Source organism: Lissotriton helveticus, chromosome 2_2 (assembly GCF_964261635.1).
Source record: "Lissotriton helveticus chromosome 2_2, aLisHel1.1, whole genome shotgun sequence".
In the NCBI taxonomy this organism is placed as follows: domain Eukaryota; kingdom Metazoa; phylum Chordata; class Amphibia; order Caudata; family Salamandridae; genus Lissotriton; species Lissotriton helveticus.
This window is the reverse complement of record NC_136060.1, coordinates 517,557,199-517,582,919: the sequence shown is the minus strand read 5'-3', so window position 1 is coordinate 517,582,919 and position 25,721 is coordinate 517,557,199.

Below are 25,721 nucleotides of genomic sequence, written 5' to 3'. Positions count from 1 at the left end.
TTTTAAAAATCGGCCCCCCAGGGACCTCATAATCTTTCCAATACTGATGTACGCATAAGACGGAAAAACAAAAAATCGCCATGAAACTTTGGGAAGTTGTTGAGTACACTCCCGCGAAGGGTTCTGGCATAAAAATGTTTTAAATATCGGGCCCCAAGGGCCCTCATAATCTTTCGAATACTGATGTACGCACCAGACGGTAAAACAAAAAATTGTGTATCCACAAGCACTCGAATAAATAAATAGAATTAAAACACCATTCATCTGATTGCCATGAAACTTTTGGAAGTTGTTGAGTACACTCCCGCGAAGGTTTCTGGCATAAAAATGTTTTAAATATCGGGCCCCCAGGGCCCTCATAATCTTTCGAATACTGATGTACGCACCAGACGGAAAAACAAAAAATCGTGTATCCACAAGCACTCGAATAAATAAATAGAATTAAAACACCATTCATCCGATCGCCATGAAACTTTGAGAAGTTGTTGAGTACACTACCGCGAAGGTTTCTGGCATAAAAATGTTTTAAATATCGGGCCCCCAGGGCCCTCATAATCTTTCGAATACTGATGTATGCACCAGACGGAAAAACAAAAAATCGTGTATCCACAAGCAATCAAATAAATAAATAGAATTAAAACGACACTTTGAAATGTTTTCCATATTAAAATGAATAAGTTTCAATAAAAATGACACAATGTAAATTGAATGTTATCATGACAAGTTTCCTTGAATTTCCTTTCTTTGGAGATCGCAGCAACGTGCGACGGGTAAGCTAGTTAACAATAGATAACAATAAATAAAAACGTATTAATTAATTATTTCTAATTAAATTGCTTCCCACCCTGTTCCCCTATTAACCAACAACTCGCTCTGGTACTAAAACACAATTTTACCAGCCCTTCCTCAGAGGAACTGCCCCAGCCTGACCTGTGTCTAACTTTACACCAGCCCTACCTCAGAGGCACCGTCCCAGCCTGCCCTGTGTCTGACTCTACACCAGCCCTACCTCAGAGGCACCGGCCCAGCCTGCCCTGTGTCTGACTCTACACCAGCCCTACCTCAGAGGCACCGGCCCAGCCTGCCCTGTGTCTGACTCTACACCAGCCCTACCTCAGGGGCACCGTCCCAGCCTGCCCTGTGTCTGACTCTACACCAGCCATACCTCAGAGGCACCGGCCCAGCCTGCCCCGTGTCTGACTCTACACCAGCCATACCGCAGAGGCACCGGCTCAGCCTGCCCCGTGTCTGACTCTACACCAGCCCTACCTCAGAGGCACTGCCCCAGCCTGCCCCGTGTCTAAATCTACACCAGGCCTCCCTTAGAGGCACCGACCAAGCCTGCCCCGTGTCTGACTCTACACCAGCCCTACCTCGGAGGCACTGCCCCAGCCTGCCCTGTGTCTGACTCTACACCAGCCCTCCCTCAGAGGCACCGGTCCAGCCTGCCCTCTGTCTGAATCTACACCAGCCCTCCCTCAGAGGCACCAAACCCCAGCCTGCCCTGTGTCTGACTCTACACCAGACCCACCTCAGAGGCACCGTCCCAGCCTGCCCTGTGTCTGACTCTACACCAGTCCCAACTCACAGGCACCGGTGCAGTCTGCCCTATGTCTGATTCTACAGCAGCCCTACCTCAGAGGCACTGCCCCAGCTTGCCCTGTGTCTGACTCTACAACAGTCCTACCTCATAGGTACCGATCAAGCCTGCCCTGTGTCTGACTCTACACCAGCCCTAACTCAGAGGCACTGGCCCAACCTGCCCTGTGTCTGACTCTACACCAGCCCTACCTCAGAGGCACTGCCCCAGCCTGCCCTGTGTCTGACTCTACACCAGCCCTACCTCAGAGGCACCGGCCCAGCCTGCCCTGTGTCTGACTCTACACCAGCCCTACCTCAGAGGCTCAGTCCCAGCCTGCCCTGTGTCTGACTCTACACCAGCCCTACCTCAGAGGCACCGTCCCAGCCTGCGCTGTGTCTGGCTCTACACCAGTCCTACCTCAGAGGCACTGGCCCAGCCTGCCCTGTGTCTGACTCTACACCAGCCGTACCTCAGAGGCACTGCCCCAGCCTGCCCTGTGTCTGACTCTACACCAGCCCTACCTCAGAGGCTCCGTCTCAGCCTGCCCTATGTCTGACTCTACACCAGCCCTACCTCAGAGGCTCCGTCTCAGCCTGCCCTGTGTCTGACTCTACACCAGCCCTCCCTCAGAGGCACCGATGCAGCCTGCCCTGTGTCTGACTCTACACCAGCCCTACCTCAGAGGCACTGGCCCAACCTGCCCTGTGTCTGACTCTACACCAGCCCTACCTCAGAGGCACTGCCCCAGCCTGCCCTGTGTCTGACTCTACACCAGCCCTACCTCAGAGGCACTGCCCCAGCCTGCCCTGTGTCTGACTCTACACCAGCCCTACCTCAGAGGCACCGGCCCAGCCTGCCCTGTGTCTGACTCTACACCAGCCCTACCTCAGAGGCACCAAACCCCAGCCTGCCCCGTGTCTGACTCTACACCAGCCCTCCCTCAGAGGCACCGGCCCAGCCTGCCCTGTGTCTGACTCTACACCAGACCCACCTCAGAGGCACCAAACCCCAGCCTGCCCTGTGTCTGACTCTACAACATCCATACCTCAGAGGCACCGTCCCAGCCTGCCCTGTGTCTGACTCTACACCAGACCCACCTCAGAGGCACCGGCCCAGCCTGCCCTATGTCTGACTCTACACCAGCCCTACCTCAGAGGCTCCGTCTCAGCCTGCCCTGTGTCTGACTCTACACCAGCCCTCCCTCAGAGGCACCGATGCAGCCTGCCCTGTGTCTGACTCTACACCAGCCCTACCTCAGAGGCACCGATGCAGCCTGCCCTGTGTCTGACTCTACACCAGCCCTACCTCAGAGGCACTGGCCCAACCTGCCCTGTGTCTGACTCTACACCAGCCCTACCTCAGAGGCACTGCCCCAGCCTGCCCTGTGTCTGAATCTACACCAGCCCTCCCTCAGAGGTACCGGACCAGCCTGCCCTGTGTCTGACTCTACACCAGCCCTCCCTCAGAGGCACCGGCCCAGCCTGCCCTGTGTCTGAATCTACACCAGCCCTTCCTCAGAGGCACTGCCCCAGCCTGCCCTGTGTCTGACTCTACACCAGCCCTCCCTCAGAGGTACCGGACCAGCCTGCCCTGTGTCTGACTCTACACCAGCCCTCCCTCAGAGGCACCGGCCCAGCCTGCCCTGTGTCTGAATCTACACCAGCCCTTCCTCAGAGGCACTGCCCCAGCCTGCCCTGTGTCTGACTCTACACCAGCCCTCCCTCAGAGGTACCGGACCAGCCTGCCCTGTGTCTGACTCTACACCAGCCCTACCTCAGAGGCACCGGCCGAGCCTGCCCTGTGTCTGACTCTACACCAGCCCTACCTCAGAGGCACCGGCCCAGCCTGCCCTGTGTCTGAATCTACACCAGCCCTCCCTCAGAGGCACCGGCCCAGCCTGCCCTGTGTCTGACTCTACACCAGCCCTACCTCAGAGGCACCGGCCCAGCCTGCCCTGTGTCTGACTCTACACCAGCCCTACCTCAGAGGCACCGGCCCAGCCTGCCCTGTGTCTGACTCTACACCAGCCCTACCTCAGAGGCACCGGCCCAGCCTGCCCTGTGTCTGACTCTACACCAGCCCTCCCTCAGAGGGTATACAACCTTTACCACGCATTTTTTACCACGCACTACCATTACAACGCGGTTTTGACCACGCATACCATTACAACGCATTGCGCTGGGGGGCGCTCTAGGATAGGGAATAGGTTAATTTACTATCCAATAACCTTCCCTAGTGTTCACGGGGACTGGAGTTGGAATAGTAAATTAAACTATTCACTATCCAGCACCCCAAAGCGCTATGCGTTGTAATGGTATGCGTGGTAAAAACCGCGTTGTAATGGTATGCGTGGTAAAAGTATGCGTTGTAACGTCATACATCCCCTCAGAGGCACCGGCCCTGCCTGCCCTGTGTCTGACTCTACACCAGCCCTACCTCAGAGGCACCGTCCCAGCCTGCCCTGTGTCTGACTCTACACCAGACCCACCTCAGAGGCACCGGCCCAGCCTGCCCTGTGTCTGACTCTACACCAGCCCTACCTCAGAGGCACCGGCCCAGCCTGCCCTGTGTCTGACTCTACACCAGCCCTACCTCAGAGGCACTGCCCCAGCCTGCCCTGTGTCTGACTCTACACCAGCCCTACCTCAGAGGCACTGCCCCAGCCTGCCCTATGTCTGACTCTACACCAGCCCTACCTCAGAGGCACTGCCCCAGCCTGCCCTGTGTCTGACTCTACACCAGCCCTACCTCAGAGGCACTGCCCCAGCCTGCCCTGTGTCTGACTCTACACCAGCCCTACCTCAGAGGCACAGCCCCAGCCTGCCCTGTGTCTGACTCTACACCAGCCCTCCCTCAGAGGCACCGGCCCTGCCTGCCCTGTGTCTGACTCTACACCAGCCCTACCTCAGAGGCACCGTCCCAGCCTGCCCTGTGTCTGACTCTACACCAGACCCACCTCAGAGGCACCGGCCCAGCCTGCCCTGTGTCTGACTCTACACCAGCCCTACCTCAGAGGCACCGGCCCAGCCTGCCCTGTGTCTGACTCTACACCAGCCCTACCTCAGAGGCACCGGCCCAGCCTGCCCTGTGTCTGACTCTACACCAGCCCTACCTCAGAGGCACTGCCCCAGCCTGCCCTGTGTCTGACTCTACACCAGCCCTCCCTCAGAGGCACCGATGCAGCCTGCCCTGTGTCTGACTCTACACCAGCCCTACCTCAGAGGCACTGGCCCAACCTGCCCTGTGTCTGACTCTACACCAGCCCTACCTCAGAGGCACTGCCCCAGCCTGCCCTGTGTCTGACTCTACACCAGCCCTACCTCAGAGGCACTGCCCCAGCCTGCCCTGTGTCTGACTCTACACCAGCCCTACCTCAGAGGCACCGGCCCAGCCTGCCCTGTGTCTGACTCTACACCAGCCCTACCTCAGAGGCACCGATACAGCATGTCCTATGTCTGACTCTACACCAGCCCTACCTCAGAGGCACCGTCCCAGCCTGCCCTGTGTCTGACTCTACACCAGACCCACCTCAGAGGCACCGGCCCAGCCTGCCCTATGTCTGACTATACACCAGCCCTACCTCAGAGGCTCCGTCTCAGCCTGCCCTATGTCTGACTCTACACCAGCCCTACCTCAGAGGCTCCGTCTCAGCCTGCCCTGTGTCTGACTCTACACCAGCCCTCCCTCAGAGGCACCGATGCAGCCTGCCCTGTGTCTGACTCTACACCAGCCCTACCTCAGAGGCACTGGCCCAGCCTGCCCTGTGTCTGAATCTACACCAGCCCTACCTCAGAGGAACTGCCCCAGCCTGCCCCGTGTCTGACTCTACACCAGCCCTACCTCAGAGGCACCGGCCCAGCCTGCCCTTTGTCTGACTCTACACCAGCCCTACCTCAGAGGCACCGGTCCAGCCTGCCCTCTGTCTGAATCTACACCAGCCCTTCCTCAGAGGCACTGCCCCAGCCTGCCCTGTGTCTGACTCTACACCAGCCCTCCCTCAGAGGTACCGGACCAGCCTGCCCTGTGTCTGACTCTACACCAGCCCTACCTCAGAGGCACCGGCCGAGCCTGCCCTGTGTCTGACTCTACACCAGCCCTACCTCAGAGGCACCGGCCCAGCCTGCCCTGTGTCTGAATCTACACCAGCCCTCCCTCAGAGGCACCGGCCCAGCCTGCCCTGTGTCTGACTCTACACCAGCCCTACCTCAGAGGCACCGGCCCAGCCTGCCCTGTGTCTGACTCTACACCAGCCCTACCTCAGAGGCACCGGCCCAGCCTGCCCTGTGTCTGACTCTACACCAGACCCACCTCAGAGGCACCGGCCCAGCCTGCCCTGTGTCTGACTCTACACCAGCCCTCCCTCAGAGGCACCGGCCCTGCCTGCCCTGTGTCTGACTCTACACCAGCCCTACCTCAGAGGCACCGTCCCAGCCTGCCCTGTGTCTGACTCTACACCAGCCCTACCTCAGAGGCACCGGTCCAGCCTGCCCTGTGTCTGACTCTACACCAGCCCTACCTCAGAGGCACCGGCCCAGCCTGCCCTGTGTCTGACTCTACACCAGCCCTACCTCAGAGGCACCGGCCCAGCCTGCCCTGTGTCTGACTCTACACCAGCCCTACCTCAGAGGCACCAAACCCCAGCCTGCCCTGTGTCTGACTCTACACCAGCCCTCCCTCAGAGGCACCGGCCCAGCCTGCCCTGTGTCTGACTCTACACCAGACCCACCTCAGAGGCACCAAACCCCAGCCTGCCCTGTGTCTGACTCTACAACATCCATACCTCAGAGGCACCGTCCCAGCCTGCCCTGTGTCTGACTCTACACCAGACCCACCTCAGAGGCACCGGCCCAGCCTGCCCTATGTCTGACTCTACACCAGCCCTACCTCAGAGGCTCCGTCTCAGCCTGCCCTGTGTCTGACTCTACACCAGCCCTCCCTCAGAGGCACCGATGCAGCCTGCCCTGTGTCTGACTCTACACCAGCCCTACCTCAGAGGCACCGATGCAGCCTGCCCTGTGTCTGACTCTACACCAGCCCTACCTCAGAGGCACTGGCCCAACCTGCCCTGTGTCTGACTCTACACCAGCCCTACCTCAGAGGCACTGCCCCAGCCTGCCCTGTGTCTGAATCTACACCAGCCCTCCCTCAGAGGTACCGGACCAGCCTGCCCTGTGTCTGACTCTACACCAGCCCTCCCTCAGAGGCACCGGCCCAGCCTGCCCTGTGTCTGAATCTACACCAGCCCTTCCTCAGAGGCACTGCCCCAGCCTGCCCTGTGTCTGACTCTACACCAGCCCTCCCTCAGAGGTACCGGACCAGCCTGCCCTGTGTCTGACTCTACACCAGCCCTCCCTCAGAGGCACCGGCCCAGCCTGCCCTGTGTCTGAATCTACACCAGCCCTTCCTCAGAGGCACTGCCCCAGCCTGCCCTGTGTCTGACTCTACACCAGCCCTCCCTCAGAGGTACCGGACCAGCCTGCCCTGTGTCTGACTCTACACCAGCCCTACCTCAGAGGCACCGGCCGAGCCTGCCCTGTGTCTGACTCTACACCAGCCCTACCTCAGAGGCACCGGCCCAGCCTGCCCTGTGTCTGAATCTACACCAGCCCTCCCTCAGAGGCACCGGCCCAGCCTGCCCTGTGTCTGACTCTACACCAGCCCTACCTCAGAGGCACCGGCCCAGCCTGCCCTGTGTCTGACTCTACACCAGCCCTACCTCAGAGGCACCGGCCCAGCCTGCCCTGTGTCTGACTCTACACCAGCCCTACCTCAGAGGCACCGGCCCAGCCTGCCCTGTGTCTGACTCTACACCAGCCCTCCCTCAGAGGGTATACAACCTTTACCACGCATTTTTTACCACGCACTACCATTACAACGCGGTTTTGACCACGCATACCATTACAACGCATTGCGCTGGGGGGCGCTCTAGGATAGGGAATAGGTTAATTTACTATCCAATAACCTTCCCTAGTGTTCACGGGGACTGGAGTTGGAATAGTAAATTAAACTATTCACTATCCAGCACCCCAAAGCGCTATGCGTTGTAATGGTATGCGTGGTAAAAACCGCGTTGTAATGGTATGCGTGGTAAAAGTATGCGTTGTAACGTCATACATCCCCTCAGAGGCACCGGCCCTGCCTGCCCTGTGTCTGACTCTACACCAGCCCTACCTCAGAGGCACCGTCCCAGCCTGCCCTGTGTCTGACTCTACACCAGACCCACCTCAGAGGCACCGGCCCAGCCTGCCCTGTGTCTGACTCTACACCAGCCCTACCTCAGAGGCACCGGCCCAGCCTGCCCTGTGTCTGACTCTACACCAGCCCTACCTCAGAGGCACTGCCCCAGCCTGCCCTGTGTCTGACTCTACACCAGCCCTACCTCAGAGGCACTGCCCCAGCCTGCCCTATGTCTGACTCTACACCAGCCCTACCTCAGAGGCACTGCCCCAGCCTGCCCTGTGTCTGACTCTACACCAGCCCTACCTCAGAGGCACTGCCCCAGCCTGCCCTGTGTCTGACTCTACACCAGCCCTACCTCAGAGGCACAGCCCCAGCCTGCCCTGTGTCTGACTCTACACCAGCCCTCCCTCAGAGGCACCGGCCCTGCCTGCCCTGTGTCTGACTCTACACCAGCCCTACCTCAGAGGCACCGTCCCAGCCTGCCCTGTGTCTGACTCTACACCAGACCCACCTCAGAGGCACCGGCCCAGCCTGCCCTGTGTCTGACTCTACACCAGCCCTACCTCAGAGGCACCGGCCCAGCCTGCCCTGTGTCTGACTCTACACCAGCCCTACCTCAGAGGCACCGGCCCAGCCTGCCCTGTGTCTGACTCTACACCAGCCCTACCTCAGAGGCACTGCCCCAGCCTGCCCTGTGTCTGACTCTACACCAGCCCTCCCTCAGAGGCACCGATGCAGCCTGCCCTGTGTCTGACTCTACACCAGCCCTACCTCAGAGGCACTGGCCCAACCTGCCCTGTGTCTGACTCTACACCAGCCCTACCTCAGAGGCACTGCCCCAGCCTGCCCTGTGTCTGACTCTACACCAGCCCTACCTCAGAGGCACTGCCCCAGCCTGCCCTGTGTCTGACTCTACACCAGCCCTACCTCAGAGGCACCGGCCCAGCCTGCCCTGTGTCTGACTCTACACCAGCCCTACCTCAGAGGCACCGATACAGCATGTCCTATGTCTGACTCTACACCAGCCCTACCTCAGAGGCACCGTCCCAGCCTGCCCTGTGTCTGACTCTACACCAGACCCACCTCAGAGGCACCGGCCCAGCCTGCCCTATGTCTGACTATACACCAGCCCTACCTCAGAGGCTCCGTCTCAGCCTGCCCTATGTCTGACTCTACACCAGCCCTACCTCAGAGGCTCCGTCTCAGCCTGCCCTGTGTCTGACTCTACACCAGCCCTCCCTCAGAGGCACCGATGCAGCCTGCCCTGTGTCTGACTCTACACCAGCCCTACCTCAGAGGCACTGGCCCAGCCTGCCCTGTGTCTGAATCTACACCAGCCCTACCTCAGAGGAACTGCCCCAGCCTGCCCCGTGTCTGACTCTACACCAGCCCTACCTCAGAGGCACCGGCCCAGCCTGCCCTTTGTCTGACTCTACACCAGCCCTACCTCAGAGGCACCGGTCCAGCCTGCCCTCTGTCTGAATTTACACCAGCCCTTCCTCAGAGGCACTGCCCCAGCCTGCCCTGTGTCTGACTCTACACCAGCCCTCCCTCAGAGGTACCGGACCAGCCTGCCCTGTGTCTGACTCTACACCAGCCCTACCTCAGAGGCACCGGCCGAGCCTGCCCTGTGTCTGACTCTACACCAGCCCTACCTCAGAGGCACCGGCCCAGCCTGCCCTGTGTCTGAATCTACACCAGCCCTCCCTCAGAGGCACCGGCCCAGCCTGCCCTGTGTCTGACTCTACACCAGCCCTACCTCAGAGGCACCGGCCCAGCCTGCCCTGTGTCTGACTCTACACCAGCCCTACCTCAGAGGCACCGGCCCAGCCTGCCCTGTGTCTGACTCTACACCAGACCCACCTCAGAGGCACCGGCCCAGCCTGCCCTGTGTCTGACTCTACACCAGCCCTCCCTCAGAGGCACCGGCCCTGCCTGCCCTGTGTCTGACTCTACACCAGCCCTACCTCAGAGGCACCGTCCCAGCCTGCCCTGTGTCTGACTCTACACCAGACCCACCTCAGAGGCACCGGCCCAGCCTGCCCTGTGTCTGACTCTACACCAGCCCTACCTCAGAGGCACCGGCCCAGCCTGCCCTGTGTCTGACTCTACACCAGCCCTACCTCAGAGGCACCGGCCCAGCCTGCCCTGTGTCTGACTCTACACCAGCCCTACCTCAGAGGCACTGCCCCAGCCTGCCCTGTGTCTGACTCTACACCAGCCCTACCTCAGAGGCACTGCCCCAGCCTGCCCTATGTCTGACTCTACACCAGCCCTACCTCAGAGGCACTGCCCCAGCCTGCCCTGTGTCTGACTCTACACCAGCCCTACCTCAGAGGCACAGCCCCAGCCTGCCCTGTGTCTGACTCTACACCAGCCCTACCTCAGAGGCACTGCCCCAGCCTGCCCTATGTCTGACTCTACACCAGCCCTACCTCAGAGGCACCGTCCCAGCCTGCCCTGTGTCTGACTCTACACCAGCCCTACCTCAGAGGCACTGCCCCAGCCTGCCCTATGTCTGACTCTACACCAGCCCTACCTCAGAGGCACTGCCCCAGCCTGCCCTGTGTCTGACTCTACACCAGCCCTACCTCAGAGGCACAGCCCCAGCCTGCCCTGTGTCTGACTCTACACCAGCCCTACCTCAGAGGCACTGCCCCAGCCTGCCCTATGTCTGACTCTACACCAGCCCTACCTCAGAGGCACCGTCCCAGCCTGCCCTGTGTCTGACTCTACACCAGCCCTACCTCAGAGGCACTGCCCCAGCCTGCCCTATGTCTGACTCTACACCAGCCCTACCTCAGAGGCACCGGTCCAGCCTGCCCTCTGTCTGAATCTACACCAGCCCTTCCTCAGAGGCACTGCCCCAGCCTGCCCTGTGTCTGACTCTACACCAGCCCTCCCTCAGAGGTACCGGACCAGCCTGCCCTGTGTCTGACTCTACACCAGCCCTACCTCAGAGGCACCGGCCGAGCCTGCCCTGTGTCTGACTCTACACCAGCCCTACCTCAGAGGCACCGGCCCAGCCTGCCCTGTGTCTGAATCTACACCAGCCCTCCCTCAGAGGCACCGGCCCAGCCTGCCCTGTGTCTGACTCTACACCAGCCCTACCTCAGAGGCACCGGCCCAGCCTGCCCTGTGTCTGACTCTACACCAGCCCTACCTCAGAGGCACCGGCCCAGCCTGCCCTGTGTCTGACTCTACACCAGACCCACCTCAGAGGCACCGGCCCAGCCTGCCCTGTGTCTGACTCTACACCAGCCCTCCCTCAGAGGCACCGGCCCTGCCTGCCCTGTGTCTGACTCTACACCAGCCCTACCTCAGAGGCACCGTCCCAGCCTGCCCTGTGTCTGACTCTACACCAGACCCACCTCAGAGGCACCGGCCCAGCCTGCCCTGTGTCTGACTCTACACCAGCCCTACCTCAGAGGCACCGGCCCAGCCTGCCCTGTGTCTGACTCTACACCAGCCCTACCTCAGAGGCACCGGCCCAGCCTGCCCTGTGTCTGACTCTACACCAGCCCTACCTCAGAGGCACCAAACCCCAGCCTGCCCTGTGTCTGACTCTACACCAGCCCTCCCTCAGAGGCACCGGCCCAGCCTGCCCTGTGTCTGACTCTACACCAGACCCACCTCAGAGGCACCAAACCCCAGCCTGCCCTGTGTCTGACTCTACAACATCCATACCTCAGAGGCACCGTCCCAGCCTGCCCTGTGTCTGACTCTACACCAGACCCACCTCAGAGGCACCGGCCCAGCCTGCCCTATGTCTGACTCTACACCAGCCCTACCTCAGAGGCTCCGTCTCAGCCTGCCCTGTGTCTGACTCTACACCAGCCCTCCCTCAGAGGCACCGATGCAGCCTGCCCTGTGTCTGACTCTACACCAGCCCTACCTCAGAGGCACCGATGCAGCCTGCCCTGTGTCTGACTCTACACCAGCCCTACCTCAGAGGCACTGGCCCAACCTGCCCTGTGTCTGACTCTACACCAGCCCTACCTCAGAGGCACTGCCCCAGCCTGCCCTGTGTCTGAATCTACACCAGCCCTCCCTCAGAGGTACCGGACCAGCCTGCCCTGTGTCTGACTCTACACCAGCCCTCCCTCAGAGGCACCGGCCCAGCCTGCCCTGTGTCTGAATCTACACCAGCCCTTCCTCAGAGGCACTGCCCCAGCCTGCCCTGTGTCTGACTCTACACCAGCCCTCCCTCAGAGGTACCGGACCAGCCTGCCCTGTGTCTGACTCTACACCAGCCCTCCCTCAGAGGCACCGGCCCAGCCTGCCCTGTGTCTGAATCTACACCAGCCCTTCCTCAGAGGCACTGCCCCAGCCTGCCCTGTGTCTGACTCTACACCAGCCCTCCCTCAGAGGTACCGGACCAGCCTGCCCTGTGTCTGACTCTACACCAGCCCTACCTCAGAGGCACCGGCCGAGCCTGCCCTGTGTCTGACTCTACACCAGCCCTACCTCAGAGGCACCGGCCCAGCCTGCCCTGTGTCTGAATCTACACCAGCCCTCCCTCAGAGGCACCGGCCCAGCCTGCCCTGTGTCTGACTCTACACCAGCCCTACCTCAGAGGCACCGGCCCAGCCTGCCCTGTGTCTGACTCTACACCAGCCCTACCTCAGAGGCACCGGCCCAGCCTGCCCTGTGTCTGACTCTACACCTGCCCTACCTCAGAGGCACCGGCCCAGCCTGCCCTGTGTCTGACTCTACACCAGCCCTCCCTCAGAGGGTATACAACCTTTACCACGCATTTTTTACCACGCACTACCATTACAACGCGGTTTTGACCACGCATACCATTACAACGCATTGCGCTGGGGGGCGCTCTAGGATAGGGAATAGGTTAATTTACTATCCAATAACCTTCCCTAGTGTTCACGGGGACTGGAGTTGGAATAGTAAATTAAACTATTCACTATCCAGCACCCCAAAGCGCTATGCGTTGTAATGGTATGCGTGGTAAAAACCGCGTTGTAATGGTATGCGTGGTAAAAGTATGCGTTGTAACGTCATACATCCCCTCAGAGGCACCGGCCCTGCCTGCCCTGTGTCTGACTCTACACCAGCCCTACCTCAGAGGCACCGTCCCAGCCTGCCCTGTGTCTGACTCTACACCAGACCCACCTCAGAGGCACCGGCCCAGCCTGCCCTGTGTCTGACTCTACACCAGCCCTACCTCAGAGGCACCGGCCCAGCCTGCCCTGTGTCTGACTCTACACCAGCCCTACCTCAGAGGCACTGCCCCAGCCTGCCCTGTGTCTGACTCTACACCAGCCCTACCTCAGAGGCACTGCCCCAGCCTGCCCTATGTCTGACTCTACACCAGCCCTACCTCAGAGGCACTGCCCCAGCCTGCCCTGTGTCTGACTCTACACCAGCCCTACCTCAGAGGCACTGCCCCAGCCTGCCCTGTGTCTGACTCTACACCAGCCCTACCTCAGAGGCACAGCCCCAGCCTGCCCTGTGTCTGACTCTACACCAGCCCTCCCTCAGAGGCACCGGCCCTGCCTGCCCTGTGTCTGACTCTACACCAGCCCTACCTCAGAGGCACCGTCCCAGCCTGCCCTGTGTCTGACTCTACACCAGACCCACCTCAGAGGCACCGGCCCAGCCTGCCCTGTGTCTGACTCTACACCAGCCCTACCTCAGAGGCACCGGCCCAGCCTGCCCTGTGTCTGACTCTACACCAGCCCTACCTCAGAGGCACCGGCCCAGCCTGCCCTGTGTCTGACTCTACACCAGCCCTACCTCAGAGGCACTGCCCCAGCCTGCCCTGTGTCTGACTCTACACCAGCCCTCCCTCAGAGGCACCGATGCAGCCCGCCCTGTGTTTGACTCTACACCAGCCCTACCTCAGAGGCACTGGCCCAACCTGCCCTGTGTCTGACTCTACACCAGCCCTACCTCAGAGGCACTGCCCCAGCCTGCCCTGTGTCTGACTCTACACCAGCCCTACCTCAGAGGCACTGCCCCAGCCTGCCCTGTGTCTGACTCTACACCAGCCCTACCTCAGAGGCACCGGCCCAGCCTGCCCTGTGTCTGACTCTACACCAGCCCTACCTCAGAGGCACCGATACAGCATGTCCTATGTCTGACTCTACACCAGCCCTACCTCAGAGGCACCGTCCCAGCCTGCCCTGTGTCTGACTCTACACCAGACCCACCTCAGAGGCACCGGCCCAGCCTGCCCTATGTCTGACTATACACCAGCCCTACCTCAGAGGCTCCGTCTCAGCCTGCCCTATGTCTGACTCTACACCAGCCCTACCTCAGAGGCTCCGTCTCAGCCTGCCCTGTGTCTGACTCTACACCAGCCCTCCCTCAGAGGCACCGATGCAGCCTGCCCTGTGTCTGACTCTACACCAGCCCTACCTCAGAGGCACTGGCCCAGCCTGCCCTGTGTCTGAATCTACACCAGCCCTACCTCAGAGGAACTGCCCCAGCCTGCCCCGTGTCTGACTCTACACCAGCCCTACCTCAGAGGCACCGGCCCAGCCTGCCCTTTGTCTGACTCTACACCAGCCCTACCTCAGAGGCACCGGTCCAGCCTGCCCTCTGTCTGAATTTACACCAGCCCTTCCTCAGAGGCACTGCCCCAGCCTGCCCTGTGTCTGACTCTACACCAGCCCTCCCTCAGAGGTACCGGACCAGCCTGCCCTGTGTCTGACTCTACACCAGCCCTACCTCAGAGGCACCGGCCGAGCCTGCCCTGTGTCTGACTCTACACCAGCCCTACCTCAGAGGCACCGGCCCAGCCTGCCCTGTGTCTGAATCTACACCAGCCCTCCCTCAGAGGCACCGGCCCAGCCTGCCCTGTGTCTGACTCTACACCAGCCCTACCTCAGAGGCACCGGCCCAGCCTGCCCTGTGTCTGACTCTACACCAGCCCTACCTCAGAGGCACCGGCCCAGCCTGCCCTGTGTCTGACTCTACACCAGACCCACCTCAGAGGCACCGGCCCAGCCTGCCCTGTGTCTGACTCTACACCAGCCCTCCCTCAGAGGCACCGGCCCTGCCTGCCCTGTGTCTGACTCTACACCAGCCCTACCTCAGAGGCACCGTCCCAGCCTGCCCTGTGTCTGACTCTACACCAGACCCACCTCAGAGGCACCGGCCCAGCCTGCCCTGTGTCTGACTCTACACCAGCCCTACCTCAGAGGCACCGGCCCAGCCTGCCCTGTGTCTGACTCTACACCAGCCCTACCTCAGAGGCACCGGCCCAGCCTGCCCTGTGTCTGACTCTACACCAGCCCTACCTCAGAGGCACTGCCCCAGCCTGCCCTGTGTCTGACTCTACACCAGCCCTACCTCAGAGGCACTGCCCCAGCCTGCCCTATGTCTGACTCTACACCAGCCCTACCTCAGAGGCACTGCCCCAGCCTGCCCTGTGTCTGACTCTACACCAGCCCTACCTCAGAGGCACAGCCCCAGCCTGCCCTGTGTCTGACTCTACACCAGCCCTACCTCAGAGGCACTGCCCCAGCCTGCCCTATGTCTGACTCTACACCAGCCCTACCTCAGAGGCACCGTCCCAGCCTGCCCTGTGTCTGACTCTACACCAGCCCTACCTCAGAGGCACTGCCCCAGCCTGCCCTATGTCTGACTCTACACCAGCCCTACCTCAGAGGCACCGTCCCAGCCTGCCCTGTGTCTGACTCTACACCAGCCCTACCTCAGAGGCACCGGCCCAGCCTGCCCTGTGTCTGACTCTACACCAGACCCACCTCGGAGGCACCGTCCCAGCCTGCCCTGTGTCTGACTCTACACCAGCCCTACCTCAGAGGCACCGGCCCAGCCTGCCCTGTGTCTGACTCTACACCAGCCCTACCTCAGAGGCACTGCCCCAGCCTGCCCTATGTCTGACTCTACACCAGCCCTACCTCAGAGGCACTGCCCCAGCCTGCCCTGTGTCTGACTCTACACCAGCCCTACCTCAGAGGCACAGCCCCAGCCTGCCCTGTGTCTGACTCTACACCAGCCCTACCTCAGAGGCACTGCCCCAGCCTGCCCTATGTCTGACTCTACACCAGCCCTACCTCAGAGGCACCGTCCCAGCCTGCCCTGTGTCTGACTCTACACCAGCCCTACCTCAGAGGCACTGCCCCAGCCTGCCCTATGTCTGACTCTACACCAGCCCTACCTCAGAGGCACCGTCCCAGCCTGCCCTGTGTCTGACTCTACACCAGCCCTACCTCAAGAGGCACCGGCCCAGCCTGCCCTGTGTCTGACTCTACACCAGACCCACCTCAGAGGCACCGTCCCAGCCTGCCCTGTGTCTGACTCTACACCAGCCCTACCTCAGAGGCACCGGCCCAGCCTGCCCTGTGTCTGACTCTACACCAGCCCTACCTCAGAGGCACTGCCCCAGCCTGCCTTGTGTCTGACTCTACACCAGCCCTACCTCAGAGGCACCGGCCCAGCCTGCCCTGTGTCTGACTCTACACCAGCCCTACCTCAGAGGCACTGCCCCAGCCTGCCCTATGTCTGACTCTACACCAGCCCTACCTCAGAGGCACTGCCCCAGCCTGCCCTGTGTCTGACTCTACACCAGCCCTACCTCAGAGGCACCGGCCCAGCCTGCCCTGTGTCTGACTCTACACCAGCCCTACCTCAGAGGCACTGCCCCAGCCTGCCTTGTGTCTGACTCTACACCAGCCCTACCTCAGAGGCACCGGCCCAGCCTGCCCTGTGTCTGACTCTACACCAGCCCTCCCTCAGAGGCACTGCCCCAGCCTGCCCTGTGTCTGACTCTACACCAGCCCTACCTCAGAGGCATCGGCCCAGCCTGCCCTGTGTCTGACTCTACACCAGCCCTACCTCAGAGGCACTGCCCCAGCCTGCCCTGTGTCTGACTCTACACCAGCCCTCCCTCAGAGGCACCGGCCCAGCCTGCCCTGTGTCTGACTCTACACCAGCCCTACCTCAGAGGCACCGGTCCAGCCTGCCCTGTGTCTGACTCTACACCAGCCCTACCTCAGAGGCACTGCCCCAGCCTGCCCTGTGTCTGACTCTACACCAGCCCTCCCTCAGAGGCACCGGCCCAGCCTGCCCTTTGTCTGACTCTACACCAGCCCTACCTCAGAGGCACTGCCCCAGCCTGCCCTATGTCTGACTCTACACCAGCCCTACCTCAGAGGCACTGGCCCAGCCTGCCCTGTGTCTGAATCTACACCAGCCCTACCTCAGAGGAACTGCCCCAGCCTGCCCCGTGTCTGACTCTACACCAGCCCTACCTCAGAGGCACCGGCCCAGCCTGCCCTTTGTCTGACTCTACACCAGCCCTACCTCAGAGGCACCGGTCCAGCCTGCCCTCTGTCTGAATCTACACCAGCCCTTCCTCAGAGGCACTGCCCCAGCCTGCCCTGTGTCTGACTCTACACCAGCCCTCCCTCAGAGGTACCGGACCAGCCTGCCCTGTGTCTGACTCTACACCAGCCCTACCTCAGAGGCACCGGCCGAGCCTGCCCTGTGTCTGACTCTACACCAGCCCTACCTCAGAGGCACCGGCCCAGCCTGCCCTGTGTCTGAATCTACACCAGCCCTCCCTCAGAGGCACCGGCCCAGCCTGCCCTGTGTCTGACTCTACACCAGCCCTACCTCAGAGGCACCGGCCCAGCCTGCCCTGTGTCTGACTCTACACCAGCCCTACCTCAGAGGCACCGGCCCAGCCTGCCCTGTGTCTGACTCTACACCAGACCCACCTCAGAGGCACCGGCCCAGCCTGCCCTGTGTCTGACTCTACACCAGCCCTCCCTCAGAGGCACCGGCCCTGCCTGCCCTGTGTCTGACTCTACACCAGCCCTACCTCAGAGGCACCGTCCCAGCCTGCCCTGTGTCTGACTCTACACCAGACCCACCTCAGAGGCACTGGCCCAGCCTGCCCTGTGTCTGACTCTACACCAGCCCTACCTCAGAGGCACCGGCCCAGCCTGCCCTGTGTCTGACTCTACACCAGCCCTACCTCAGAGGCACCGGCCCAGCCTGCCCTGTGTCTGACTCTACACCAGCCCTACCTCAGAGGCACTGCCCCAGCCTGCCCTGTGTCTGACTCTACACCAGCCCTACCTCAGAGGCACTGCCCCAGCCTGCCCTATGTCTGACTCTACACCAGCCCTACCTCAGAGGCACTGCCCCAGCCTGCCCTGTGTCTGACTCTACACCAGCCCTACCTCAGAGGCACAGCCCCAGCCTGCCCTGTGTCTGACTCTACACCAGCCCTACCTCAGAGGCACTGCCCCAGCCTGCCCTATGTCTGACTCTACACCAGCCCTACCTCAGAGGCACCGTCCCAGCCTGCCCTGTGTCTGACTCTACATCAGCCCTACCTCAGAGGCACTGCCCCAGCCTGCCCTATGTCTGACTCTACACCAGCCCTACCTCAGAGGCACCGTCCCAGCCTGCCCTGTGTCTGACTCTACACCAGCCCTACCTCAGAGGCACCGGCCCAGCCTGCCCTGTGTCTGACTCTACACCAGACCCACCTCGGAGGCACCGTCCCAGCCTGCCCTGTGTCTGACTCTACACCAGCCCTACCTCAGAGGCACCGGCCCAGCCTGCCCTGTGTCTGACTCTACACCAGCCCTACCTCAGAGGCACTGCCCCAGCCTGCCCTATGTCTGACTCTACACCAGCCCTACCTCAGAGGCACTGCCCCAGCCTGCCCTGTGTCTGACTCTACACCAGCCCTACCTCAGAGGCACAGCCCCAGCCTGCCCTGTGTCTGACTCTACACCAGCCCTACCTCAGAGGCACTGCCCCAGCCTGCCCTATGTCTGACTCTACACCAGCCCTACCTCAGAGGCACCGTCCCAGCCTGCCCTGTGTCTGACTCTACACCAGCCCTACCTCAGAGGCACTGCCCCAGCCTGCCCTATGTCTGACTCTACACCAGCCCTACCTCAGAGGCACCGTCCCAGCCTGCCCTGTGTCTGACTCTACACCAGCCCTACCTCAGAGGCACCGGCCCAGCCTGCCCTGTGTCTGACTCTACACCAGACCCACCTCAGAGGCACCGTCCCAGCCTGCCCTGTGTCTGACTCTACACCAGCCCTACCTCAGAGGCACCGGCCCAGCCTGCCCTGTGTCTGACTCTACACCAGCCCTACCTCAGAGGCACTGCCCCAGCCTGCCTTGTGTCTGACTCTACACCAGCCCTACCTCAGAGGCACCGGCCCAGCCTGCCCTGTGTCTGACTCTACACCAGCCCTACCTCAGAGGCACTGCCCCAGCCTGCCCTATGTCTGACTCTACACCAGCCCTACCTCAGAGGCACTGCCCCAGCCTGCCCTGTGTCTGACTCTACACCAGCCCTACCTCAGAGGCACCGGCCCAGCCTGCCCTGTGTCTGACTCTACACCAGCCCTACCTCAGAGGCACTGCCCCAGCCTGCCTTGTGTCTGACTCTACACCAGCCCTACCTCAGAGGCACCGGCCCAGCCTGCCCTGTGTCTGACTCTACACCAGCCCTCCCTCAGAGGCACTGCCCCAGCCTGCCCTGTGTCTGACTCTACACCAGCCCTACCTCAGAGGCATCGGCCCAGCCTGCCCTGTGTCTGACTCTACACCAGCCCTACCTCAGAGGCACTGCCCCAGCCTGCCCTGTGTCTGACTCTACACCAGCCCTCCCTCAGAGGCACCGGCCCAGCCTGCCCTGTGTCTGACTCTACACCAGCCCTACCTCAGAGGCACCGGTCCAGCCTGCCCTGTGTCTGACTCTACACCAGCCCTACCTCAGAGGTACCGGCCCAGCCTGCCCTGTGTCTGACTCTACACCAGCCCTCCCTCAGAGGCACCGGCCCAGCCTGCCCTGTGTCTGACTCTACACCAGCCCTACCTCAGAGGCACCGGCCCAGCCTGCCCTGTGTCTGACTCTACACCAGCCCTTCCTCAGAGGCACTGCCCCAGCCTGCCCTGTGTCTGACTCTACACCAGCCCTCCCTCAGAGGCACCGGCCCAGCCTGCCCTTTGTCTGACTCTACACCAGCCCTACCTCAGAGGCACTGCCCCAGCCTGCCCTGTGTCTGACTCTACACCAGCCCTTCCTCAGAGGCACTGCCCCAGCCTGCCCTGTGTCTGACTCTACACCAGACCCACCTCAGAGGCACCGGCCCAGCCTGCCCTGTGTCTGACTCTACACCAGACCCACCTCAGAGGCACTGCCCCAGCCTGCCCTGTGTCTGATTCTACACCAGCCCTACCTCAGAGGCACCGGCCCAGCCTGCCCTGTGTCTGACTCTACACCAGCCCTACCTCAGAGGCACCGGCCCAGCCTGCCCTGTGTCTGACTCTACACCAGACCCACCTCAGAGGCACTGCCCCAGCCTGCCCTGTGTCTGACTCTACACCAGCCCTCCCTCAGAGGCACCGGCCCAGCCTGCCCTTTGTCTGACTCTACACCAGCCCTACCTCAGAGGCACTGCCCCAGCCTGCCCTGTGTCTGACTCTACACCAGCCCTTCCTCAGAGGCACTGCCCCAGCCTGCCCTGTGTCTGACTCTACACCAGACCCACCTCAGAGGCACCGGCCCAGCCTGCCCTGTGTCTGACTCTACACCAGCCCTTCCTCAGAGGCACTGCCCCAGCCTGCCCTGTGTCTGACTCTACACCAGACCCACCTCAGAGGCACTGCCCAAGCCTGCCCTGTGTCTGACTCTACACCAGCCCTACCTCAGAGGCACCGGCCCAGCCTGCCCTGTGTCTGACTCTACACCAGCCCTACCTCAGAGGCACCGGCCCAGCCTGCCCTGTGTCTGACTCTACACCAGCCCTACCTCAGAGGCACCGGCCCAGCCTGCCTTGTGTCTGACTCTACACCAGCCCTACCTCAGAGGCACTGCCCCAGCCTGCCCTGTGTCTGACTCTACACCAGCCCTTCCTCAGAGGCACTGCCCCAGCCTGCCCTGTGTCTGACTCTACACCAGACCCACCTCAGAGGCACCGGCCCAGCCTGCCCTGTGTCTGACTCTACACCAGACCCACCTCAGAGGCACTGCCCCAGCCTGCCCTGTGTCTGATTCTACACCAGCCCTACCTCAGAGGCACCGGCCCAGCCTGCCTTGTGTCTGACTCTACACCAGCCCTACCTCAGAGGCACCGGCCCAGCCTGCCTTGTGTCTGACTCTACACCAGCCCTACCTCAGAGGCAGCGGCCCAGCCTGCCTTGTGTCTGACTCTACACCAGCCCTACCTCAGAGGCACCGGCCCAGCCTGCCCTGTGTCTGATTCTACACCAGCCCTTCCTCAGAGGCACTGCCCCAGCCTGCCCTGTGTCTGACTCTACACCAGACCCACCTCAGAGGCACCGGCCCAGCCTGCCCTGTGTCTGACTCTACACCAGACCCACCTCAGAGGCACTGCCCCAGCCTGCCCTGTGTCTGATTCTACACCAGCCCTACCTCAGAGGCACCGGCCCAGCCTGCCCTATGTCTGACTCTACACCAGCCCTCCCTCAGAGGCACCGGCCCAGCCTGCCCTTTGTCTGACTCTACACCAGCCCTACCTCAGAGGCACTGCCCCAGCCTGCCCTGTGTCTGACTCTACACCAGCCCTTCCTCAGAGGCACTGCCCCAGCCTGCCCTGTGTCTGACTCTACACCAGACCCACCTCAGAGGCACCGGCCCAGCCTGCCCTGTGTCTGACTCTACACCAGCCCTACCTCAGAGGCACCGGCCCAGCCTGCCCTGTGTCTGACTCTACACCAGCCCTACCTCAGAGGCACCGGCCCAGCCTGCCCTGTGTCTGACTCTACACCAGACCCACCTCAGAGGCACCGGCCCAGCCTGCCCTATGTCTGACTCTACACCAGCCCTCCCTCAGAGGCACCGGCCCAGCCTGCCCTGTGTCTGACTCTACACCAGCCCTACCTCAGAGGCAGCGGCCCAGCCTGCCCTATGTCTGACTCTACACCAGCCCTACCTCAGAGGCACTGCCCCAGCCTGCCCTATGTCTGACTCTACACCAGCCCTACCTCAGAGGCACCGGCCCAGCCTGCCCTATGTCTGACTCTACACCAGCCCTCCCTCAGAGGCACCGGCCCAGCCTGCCCTGTGTCTGACTCTACACCAGCCCTCCCTCAGAGGCACCGGCCCAGCCTGCCCTGTGTCTGACTCTACACCAGCCCTCCCTCAGAGGCACCGGCCCAGCCTGCCCTGTGTCTGACTCTACACCAGCCCTCCCTCAGAGGCACCGGCCCAGCCTGCCCTGTGTCTGACTCTACACCAGCCCTACCTCAGAGGCACCGGCCCAGCCTGCCTTGTGTCTGACTCTACACCAGCCCTACCTCAGAGGCACCGGTCCAGCCTGCCCTGTGTCTGACTCTACACCAGCCCTACCTCAGAGGCACCGGCCCAGCCTGCCCTGTGTCTGACTCTACACCAGCCCTACCTCAGAGGCACCGGCCCAGCCTGCCCTGTGTCTGACTCTACACCAGCCCTACCTCAGAGGCACCGGCCCAGGCTGCCCTGTGTCTGACTCTACACCAGCCCTACCTCAGAGGCACCGGCCCAGCCTGCCTTGTGTCTGACTCTACACCAGCCCTACCTCAGAGGCAGCGGCCCAACCTGCCCTGTGTCTGACTCTACACCAGCCCTACCTCAGAGGCACCGGCCCAGCCTGGCCTGTGTCTGACTCTACACCAGACCCACCTCAGAGGCACCGGCCCAGCCTGCCTTGTGTCTGACTCTACACCAGCCCTACCTCGGAGGCACTGCCCCAGCCTGCCCTATGTCTGACTCTACACCAGACCCACCTCAGAGGCACCGGCCCAGCCTGCCCTGTGTCTGACTCTACACCAGCCCTGCCTCAGAGGCACTGCCCCAGCCTGCCCCGTGTCTGACTCTACACCAGCCCTACCTCAGAGGCACCGGCCCAGCCTGCCCTGTGTCTGACTCTACACCAGCCCTACCTCAGAGGCACCGGCCCAGCCTGCCCTGTGTCTGATTCTACAGCAGCCCTACCTCAGAGGCACTGCCTCAGCCTGCCCTGTGTCTGACTCTACACCAGCCCTGCCTCAGAGGCACTGCCCCAGCCTGCCCTGTGTCTGACTCTACACCAGCCCTACCTCAGAGGCACCGGCCCAGCCTGCCCTGTGTCTGACTCTACACCAGCCCTACCTCAGAGGCACCGGCCCAGCCTGCCCTGTGTCTGACTCTACACCAGCCCTACCTCAGAGGCACCGGCCCAGCCTGCCCTGTGTCTGACTCTACACCAGCCCTACCTCAGAGGCACTGCCCCAGCCTGCCCTGTGTCTGACTCTACACCAGCCCTGCCTCAGAGGCACCGTCCCAGCCTGCCCTGTGTCTGACTCTACACCAGCCGTACCTCAGAGGCACCGGTCCAGCCTGCCCTGTGTCTGACTCTACACCAGCCCTACCTCAGAGGCACCGTCCCAGCCTGCCCTGTGTCTGACTCTACACCAGCCCTACCTCAGAGGCACCGGCCCAGCCTGCCCTGTGTCTGACTCTACACCAGCCCTCCCTCAGAGGCACTGCCCCAGCCTGCCCTGTGTCTGACTCTACACCAGCCCTACCTCAGAGGCACTGCCCCAGCCTGCCCTATGTCTGACTCTACAACATCCATACCTCAGAGGCACCGTCCCAGCCTGCGCTGTGTCTGACTCTACACCAGCCCTCCCTCAGAGGCACTGCCCCAGCCTGCCCTGTGTCTGATTCTACACCAGCCCTACCTCAGAGGCAGCGGCCCAGCCTGCCCTGTGTCTGACTCTACACCAGCCCTACCTCAGAGGCACCGGCCCAGCCTGCCCTGTGTCTGACTCTACACCAGCCCTTCCTCAGAGGCACTGCCCCAGCCTGCCCTGTGTCTGACTCTACACCAGCCCTCCCTCAGAGGTACCGGACCAGCCTGCCCTGTGTCTGACTCTACACCAGCCCTACCTCAGAGGCACCGGCCCAGCCTGCCCTGTGTCTGACTCTACACCAGCCCTTCCTCAGAGGCACTGCCCCAGCCTGCCCTGTGTCTGACTCTACACCAGCCCTCCCTCAGAGGCACCGGCCCAGCCTGCCCTGTGTCTGAATCTACACCAGCCCTTCCTCAGAGGCACTGCCCCAGCCTGCCCTGTGTCTGACTCTACACCAGCCCTACCTCAGAGGCACCGGCCCAGCCTGCCCTGTGTCTGACTCTACACCAGCCCTACCTCAGAGGCACCGGCCCAGCCTGCCCTGTGTCTGACTCTACACCAGCCCTACCTCAGAGGTACCGGCCCAGCCTGCCCTGTGTCTGACTCTACACCAGCCCTACCTCAGAGGCACCGGCCCAGCCTGCCCTGTGTCTGACTCTACACCAGCCCTACCTCAGAGGCACTGGCCCAACCTGCCCTGTGTCTGACTCTACACCAGCCCTACCTCAGAGGCACTGGCCCAACCTGCCCTGTGTCTGACTCTACACCAGCCCTACCTCAGAGGCACCGTCCCAGCCTGCCCTGTGTCTGACTCTACACCAGCCCTGCCTCAGAGGCACCGTCCCAGCCTGCCCTGTGTCTGACTCTACACCAGCCCTGCCTCAGAGGCACCGGCCCAGCCTGCCCTGTGTCTGACTCTACACCAGCCCTCCCTCAGAGGCACTGCCCCAGCCTGCCCTATGTCTGACTCTACACCAGCCCTTCCTCAGAGGCACCGGCCCAGCCTGCCCTGTGTCTGACTCTACACCAGCCCTACCTCAGAGGCACCGGCCCAGCCTGCCCTATGTCTGACTCTACACCAGCCCTTCCTCAGAGGCACCGGCCCAGCCTGCCCTATGTCTGACTCTACACCAGCCCTACCTCAGAGGCACCGTCCCAGCCTGCCCTGTGTCTGACTCTACACCAGCCCTACCTCAGAGGCACCGGCCCAGCCTGCCCTGTGTCTGACTCTACACCAGACCCACCTCGGAGGCACCGTCCCAGCCTGCCCTGTGTCTGACTCTACACCAGCCCTCCCTCAGAGGCACCGGCCCAGCCTGCCCTGTGTCTGACTCTACACCAGCCCTACCTCAGAGGCACCGGCCCAGCCTGCCCTGTGTCTGACTCTACACCAGCCCTCCCTCAGAGGCACTGCCCCAGCCTGCCCTATGTCTGACTCTACACCAGCCCTTCCTCAGAGGCACCGGCCCAGCCTGCCCTGTGTCTGACTCTACACCAGCCCTACCTCAGAGGCACTGCCCCAGCCTGCCCTGTGTCTGACTCTACACCAGCCCTCCCTCAGAGGCACTGCCCCAGCCTGCCCTGTGTCTAACTCTACACCAGCCCTACCTCAGAGGCAGCGGCCCAGCCTGCCCTGTGTCTGACTCTACACCAGCCCTTCCTCAGAGGCACTGCCCCAGCCTGCCCTGTGTCTGACTCTACACCAGCCCTACCTCAGAGGCACCGATGCAGCCTGCCCTGTGTCTGACTCTACACCAGCCCTTCCTCAGAGGCACTGCCCCAGCCTGCCCTGTGTCTGACTCTACACCAGCCCTTCCTCAGAGGCACTGCCCCAGCCTGCCCTGTGTCTGACTCTACACCAGCCCTACCTCAGAGGCACCGGCCCAGCCTGCCCTGTGTCTGACTCTACACCAGCCCTACCTCAGAGGCACCGGCCCAGCCTGCCCTGTGTCTGACTCTACACCAGCCCTACCTCAGAGGCACTGCCCCAGCCTGCCCTGTGTCTGACTCTACACCAGCCCTACCTCAGAGGCACTGCCCCAGCCTGCCCTATGTCTGACTCTACACCAGCCCTACCTCAGAGGCACTGCCCCAGCCTGCCCTGTGTCTGACTCTACACCAGCCCTACCTCAGAGGCACAGCCCCAGCCTGCCCTGTGTCTGACTCTACACCAGCCCTACCTCAGAGGCACTGCCCCAGCCTGCCCTATGTCTGACTCTACACCAGCCCTACCTCAGAGGCACCGTCCCAGCCTGCCCTGTGTCTGACTCTACACCAGCCCTACCTCAGAGGCACCGGCCCAGCCTGCCCTGTGTCTGAC